The sequence below is a fragment of the Gastrolobium bilobum genome, unplaced genomic scaffold (assembly GCF_033153095.1).
Source record: "Gastrolobium bilobum isolate Gb01-03AN ecotype WA unplaced genomic scaffold, APGP_CSIRO_Gbil_v1 utg214835, whole genome shotgun sequence".
Classification (NCBI taxonomy): domain Eukaryota; kingdom Viridiplantae; phylum Streptophyta; class Magnoliopsida; order Fabales; family Fabaceae; genus Gastrolobium; species Gastrolobium bilobum.
In genome coordinates, this window is record NW_026898008.1 from 1 (window position 1) to 7664 (window position 7664).

The window sequence follows — 7664 nt, forward strand, 5'->3', positions numbered from 1 at the left end:
ATGCTTCACTCCCGCATCAAACAAAACAGATAAATCATTATTAGAGATGAATATTATACCTTTAACCAGATTCGATGTCTTCTCTGTCTGCTGTGCATTAGTAGTATATACGCGTCCAACCGTAGAAGCAGATGGCAAGGCCTGCAGATTCGCAGCCTGCCCAGTATTGCTATAGCACTCCCTGACAAAATTCCCAACCTTACCACATTTGAAACAAGAATTCGGAGCCGCAGTACAAGGACCCCGATGGTACCTCTTACACTTATCACACTGAGGAGTAGAGTTTCTGTCATTGTAACCACTCCTCTGACCACCATCTCTCTTAAATTGACCAGGAGGCTGCCTTACCTACAACCCCCTATCTCTTTTATATTATGAGGTAGCCACCTCTATTATTATTTCCAGAAAGACCAGATGTCCTCTTAATTTCCTGCTCTCTTGAAGAAGTAGACTTGGAATACCTGCCGTACACAGTCTCAACCCTTTTACATTGGGTCACCAGATCAGCAAAATTTCTAACAGCAGTATTAGACACCCTCTTTGCAATTTTCTCATTTAATCCTCTTTGGAATTTGGCAGATAAGAATTTAGGAGTTGGCAGCACACCCCCGTAATTCGCAAACTTGACCAACTCATTAAACTTGGCCAAATATGCATCAACAATCATAGTCCCCTATACCAATTTTTCAAATTCTCCCTGCTTAGCTTCCCGGACATCCCTGGGAAATACTCTTCATGAAATAATCTCTCAAACAAAGCCCAAGTCACTCGTGGGCATCTCCCTCTAGCATATACACAGAATACATCAATCTCTGGGGATCTTGGCACCTCATTACCTGAAATATTTTATCCATCCCCATCAACCAGGTAGTAACTACCTTCGGGTCCCTTGACCCCTGAAATGCTGGCGGCTTATGTTTCCTGAATGATATGAGTCTCTGCTCATCAGTACCAGCAACTAACTGCTCAGCAACCCCAGAGGACTGAGCAACAACAGTCGGATCAACAGAAGTCTCTGGGATATAAGTAGGATCCACAGTGGGCTGACTAGCCTCACCAGAATGACGACTAGCCCCACTCCTCTCCTGATGAGGTGTAGCAGATGGCGTAGGTGTAGGAATCATTGTAGCCGTATGTGGAGGAGAATCATCCCTCCTATGCCGAGCTCTATCTTCCCTCATCTCAGTCATGAAGGCATTCATCATATCCTGATTATTTTTCATCAGATTCTCGGTCATTATTCTTTTCGCAGCGGTCTCCGCCTGCAGAGCATTCAGAACTGCAGTAATCGGATCAGGTGCTGGAGGATCTGCACCCTGTGTTCCACGGCGACCACGAGCCCTCCTCATGATATCCGTACATGTAACACAAAGGAATGAGCTGATCAGACTCACACCGAGGAATCACATATACATTAATCATAAAAAGTTCACAGACAGCTACGCAACACAAAATACAGTCATGCACAATCAGAGTTCCCAAGTAAATCTGATACCATAAAATGTAACAGCTCGTTGTACACCGGTATTGTTAACATTGATTATGATATTAAGCGCAGTTACAATCACAACAATTCATTTATAAAAATACGAGTAAACTTTTTCCTTTTTATTACGCAAGTACTTAAAACAATAATAAAGCGTAATAAATAAAAGTTGTGACTGTAACTGTAAACTCTTTGCGGAATAATTATTTAAACTACCTAAATATCATATAATACTCCTCTCAAGTCACTAAGGGGTTCCCATAAATCCACTTAGCTCAAATCTCACTTTTACGTTTTCTACCTATCCGAACATGGTTTGGTATTTTAATTACTGCGGATAAATCGCATGCCGCAAACCTCTCATCTTTTAGTATGTTATTCTACACTTAATTGCCTTCGTAACAGGCTATCACACAAGTCATAAAGTTCTCGTTTGCTTCGGATATTACTGTTTAATGTTGGACAAGCAAATCTGTCAGCCAACCTCAAACAGGGCTCCGAACAGCCCTCACTCTCCCAACGATTATGGAAAATCCACTAAACCAATTGCTCTCAAATTTTTATACAGTAAACTAGACACCACAAGCTTCAATTTTACATATCATACACCTAATTTGACAAGAAAAAAAGCGGGAATAAAATTTCTAAAATCTACCAGAGACAGCCCCTGCACAGGGGCGTTCTGAATAGTTCGCGTTCACTGGCTCCTACAGGACAGCGTGATTCTCCTTTGGTTCTCAAATTTTGACACAAGGTAGTTGACATATCAAGATTTAAAATGGGGTATGGAACGTCCCTATTGGACTTTTGTGGAGGGAGATATGCTCTCCTAAATTTCGCCAAAATTCTGCCAATTTCTAAAAATTTGGCCAGAGTTTCCTTTGTTTTTCCAATAAATCCCACTTTTGTAAATGTGCTTAACTATCCTCAAATGTACCTAATAGACAGGTGTGGCACTCAAGGACCAGCAATGCATTGGTTCTCTTACAACCCTTCACAATTTATATTCAATTTGCTCAAAATACATAATCATTGCTTACTTTTTCAAAGTTAACTAATTTCAATCACAAGATACAATTGCATGTATTCTTTGACATAAAACATAAATCAAATCCTAGAATAGGCCTATTGCTCTTTCGTCATATACATGCTTCAATATTACATATGGTCTACATAATACAATTTACATCACCTCCTATGGACATATTACAATTTACAACTAATTACAACACCATAACTTTCAAATGAAACATAATAAATAACCACTAAACTTAGCCAAAAAGAGACATGAACAAAATGACAATATGAATAGTCCTAGCTCAACATAATGTTCATGTCCTAAGTCTAGCCTAGGTCATGTGACCCCAAAATACAAAATCCACAATACGCCCATGAGCATCATCCTACGGGCCTCTTGCCCGTCGCTCCAACACCACTGGCACTACCTGAAATAAAATCCCCAAAACAGGGTAAGATATACGAATATATCTCAGTAACCCAGAGGTTCTGGAGAATACTCCTCCCAATGGCTCACTTTGATGCATATCAATAACATAATACAACATTTAAAACGGGATAAAGCAAGAGATTTAGTGAAGTAGGGAAGCATAGGGAAATAAAATACGACGAAGCTGGAATGGTCAATGCCAAAGCCACGCAACGCCTGGCCTATTGGCCTCGGCGTATAGCCTACGGGTTTCAAACCAAGGAGTGTTCCCATAATATCAACCAAGGCACCCTCCATCCATATACACCCGAGACTTCTTAGTGTGCTCCTCTACGGATGACACACCACGACCCAAGGTCAACTGAAACTCCCTCGTGGAGACCTATCCAGTGGAAGTCCGTAATGCCCGAAGGCAACTGTCTACTGGCCAGAGACTCTGTACATCCTATGTACCACTAAACATACACAATGCATGAATATGTTATACTACATTATTCACATACACCTCCAACCACTACCCTCAACAGGCATGGTGGAGCACACACAGGGATCAAACCGCAGTACCAAGGGATTACCTGAATAATCTCCTCCGCTTGATAGCTCCCAACCACAGTATCACCTAGCTTGGTTCACCAGAAATGCCTACACATAGGCCATTTGCATTTCAACATCAACCAACCAATATATATGCAAGTTGTCGAGTATACATGCATAGGTTCAAGACCACTTACCAAAATCCCTTTGGTCTGGGACCAAAGGCAACCCACCAAGCTCACGGTTCTGAGTTCAAATTCGAGGGAGGTAACCTACAATGATCACACAAGGATCATCATTACAAGGTCAAATCAACAAGATTTCAAAACACCAAAATCCCTCCCCCACCTATGCTTGGTTCGTACATTATAGGCTTAAATCACAAAATATTTTTCTTTATTTTCTTTAGCATCCAAAACTACCACAACACCATTTTAGGTCCCACTTTTCATCCTATACTATTACAACATCATTTTTCCCATTTATTTCCTTCTAGGTCCAATGTACACTCTAATACAATCTAAGTATTTTTCCTTTGATTTTCCATGCATCCACTCATCACACAACACCTCTAAATACCATTTAACAATACAACACAACCATCACATAATTTCACAACATCCAACCCCCTAAATTGCTCACTTGGCCGAAATGCTCATGGCCACATACCAAGGGGTATCCAATTCAATTCAAGAACTCCACACATCATACAATCCTACTATTAACTCATACAAACAATCAACAACTCAATACACAATCCTACAACCAATCAAATTCACAAAGTCATGAACCACAACCAAAAATTCACTAAGTTAAAATCCCAATTTCACCAATAATTTTTATCACATCAATCACTCTAAAACATCATTCTAAGCAACAATTATCTAATACACAATTTCAATTTGAGCTCTCTAACTACATCAATCATACAACTCATGCTCTAGGTTTTCAAATTTTAGATTCATGAATCAACCAATAAAATGCATCAAAACTTACTCACAAGCTTGGCCTAGGACTCCTCCAAGTAATCCCCAAGCAATGGCTTGAACAAACAACTCCAAAATCTCAAAAACTCCTGCAATTTTCGTGGCTGTTTTTGCCCCTTTTCTCTCAAATGTGAGAGTTTCAAGGAAAACTAATCGGTGGGATGTGTTCGGATGGTCGTTTACTTGAAGTTTGATGCAAATTTTGTTCAATTTGGTGGCAAAATCATCAATAACCAACCAATTTCTCCTTCCCCCCTTTCTTGGTGTGTTCCACGGCTTTTGGAGAGAGAAGAGAGGTTTTAGATGACGATGAATAGTGACTGGTCTATGTGGCTAAGTCCACTTAAGTGAGGTGGGCCCCACCGCCACCTCACGCTTCAAATTTATTCGAATTTCCCGCCTATTCCGCTAAACGTCCATAATTTCATAAACTATTTAGAAACTCTAATTTTTAACATTAACCATTGTCCTTTAATTTCCCTTGATCAGATGAATCCGGAGTTTTCCAATCATTCGGAGAAATTGCAGTTTTAAGCTATTATGCGCGCTGTGAGCACGCTTCTCCAAACTTACTAATTTTCATCAATTTTTGCCAGAATTCATATTTCCTAGTCCTACGTACCATTTATAACTTATATCCAAACTTAGAGCTCAAAATTTAATCAACACGCTTTACGATGCAACTGTTCCGCAATATTTTTACCAGTAAAAATACTATTCATCGAATTTTCAGAAACTTGCCTAACCACTCAATTTTTTGTTCTGAATCCATTTCCAGGGTTAGTTTTCTCATTTGAGACCTCCTACTGAATTTTACCTTCCTAGGGTTACGTGTTTGGCTAATTACCATTTTACCCTTCTTTTGTATTTTGACCTTAATTTCAGGATTTTCACTAATCTTACCCTTTAATCCACATTTAATATATTAATATATGTTTTAGAAATGTGAGATGTTATAGATACTTCATAGCATTTAACACATTAAAGGTTATTTGCTCATCATTGACTCTCATAGTCAGATCTCCTTTTTCAACATCAATAAGAGTTCTTCCAGTAGCTAGGAATGGTTTACCCAAGAGAAGGGAAACCTCCTTATCTGCTTCAAAGTCAAGAACAATAAAATCAGCAGGGAATATAAACTTATCCACCCTTACCAATACATTCTCAATCTTTCCTTCAGGGTAAGTGATGGATATGTCAGCAAGTTGTAGGGTGACAGTAGTTGGACGTGCTTCTCCAATTCCCAATTTAATGAAAATACTCTTAGGCATCAAATTGATGGATGCACCAAGATCACATTATCCTTGACCAACGTAAGTGTTGCCAATGGAACAAGGAATTGTGAAAATCCCTGGGTCTTTCATTTTAGGTGGCAACTTATTCAAGAACTTGTTACTTTCTTGGGTGAGAGCTACTGTCTTATACTCCTTGACTCCCCTTTTTCTTGATAAGATGTCTTTCATGAACTTTGCATAGCTAGGAAATTGATCAAGATCCTCTACCAATGAAACATTGATATGCAATTGCTTTAGCACATCCATGAACCTTTTAAATTGCTTGTCATCTTGGTGTTTATGAAGCCTCTGAGGGAAAGGAGGTGGTGGTCTACTTGCTTTGTCAGCAGGCTGACTATGCTGTTTCTTTGCTGCAGCATTCTGTTCTGGACTTTTGGTCTGAGTGTCAACCTAATGCTCTCCAACGTCTTCTTCCACAGCAACCTTCCCTCCTGCATTCTGGCCTTCTAACTCCTTCATCTTGTGGTAGTCTTTTATATGATCAAGTTCATCTATTGCCTTCCCACTCCTCAATGCTATGGCCTTAATCTGCTCACTTCCTTCTCTTCTTGGATTTTCAGTGTTGCTAGGCAATGTGCCTATGGGTCTGCTTCTCATGGCATCAGCTAACTACTCTACTTGATTCTCCAAGTTCTTTATTGATGCTGATTGACTCTGAGCAATGGCATTATTCCTTGCCATGAAATCTTTCAGCATATTCTCCAGCGAACTAGCGTTGTCAGCTTGTTGTCTAGGGTGTTGGAATTGCCGCTGCTGCTGGAATGGTGGCCTTTGCATCTGCTGTGCTGGAGCATAGCCTTATCCTTGTTGTTGCCCTTGAGAATAAGGCAAGTTATTACTATTCCTCCATCCTTGATTGTAGGAATTTGAATATTGATTGTTCCTGTTATAATTTCCTACAAAAAACACAGATTGAGGATTTTGAGGGCAATCATCATAGCTATGAGGACCACTACAGAAAACACATGTTACAGCATTAGAAATGTTAGAAATTACATGTGCTTGCTGTGGTTGTGCTTTACCATCAGTGTTCAGATTCAGAGTTTTAATAGTGTTAGTCAAAGAGGATATGTGTGCTGATAGTGATGATATGGCATCCAGCTCTAGCACTCCTGCAGCCTTCTGCTGTGCAATTGTCCTCTCGGATGGCCATTGATAATTATTGTTGGCCATCCTCTCCAAAATCTGGTAAGCTTTTGTAAATGTTTTGCCTAAGAGGGATCCTCTAGATAATGCATCTACTATTCCACGGGTTTGCTCATTCAGCCCATTATAGAAAGTTTCCATCTGAAGCCATTCGGGTATGCCATGGTTAGGGCATTTCCGAAGCAATTCTTTGAATCTATCCCAACTTTCATATAATGATTCTCCTTCTCTCTGCTGGAAAGATGTGATCTCATTCCTTACTTGAGCTGCCTTGACGGGAGGAAAGAATTTGACTAAGAATTTCTCAGCCAAATCATTCCATCTTCTGATTAAAGTAGGGGCTAAAGTGCTCAACCAAGTCTTAGCTCTGTTAGCTAATGAGTAAGGGAATAGCTTCTATAACACCTCACATTTCTAAAACATATATTAATATATTAAATAAGAATTAAAGGAAAGGATTACTGAAAATCCTAAAAATTAGGTGAAAATACAAAGGAAGGGTAAAACGGTAATTAGCCAAACACGTAACCCTAGGAAGGTAAAATTGAGTAGGAAGTCTCAAATGATAAAAATAACCCTGAAAATGGATTCAGAACAATAAATTGAGTGGTTAGGCAAGTTTCGGAAAATTCGGTGAATAGTATTTTTACCGGGTAAAAATATCGCGGTACAGTTGCACCGTAAAGTGTACTGATAGAGTTTTGAGCTCTAGGTTTGGATATAAGTTATAAATGGTTTATAGGACTAGGAAATATGACTTCTGATGGAAA

At 39.5% G+C, this 7664-nt stretch overlaps 1 non-coding gene across 1 annotated transcript; it reads left to right on the top strand.

Annotated features, from left to right (window-relative positions):
- Positions 1 to 7051: 7051 nt before the first annotated feature.
- Positions 7052 to 7157, top strand: LOC133312167 (small nucleolar RNA R71). The gene has a single exon (XR_009751644.1). It is a non-coding gene; the product is annotated as a small nucleolar RNA R71 (small nucleolar RNA).
- The last annotated feature ends 507 nt before the right edge of the window (positions 7158 to 7664 follow it).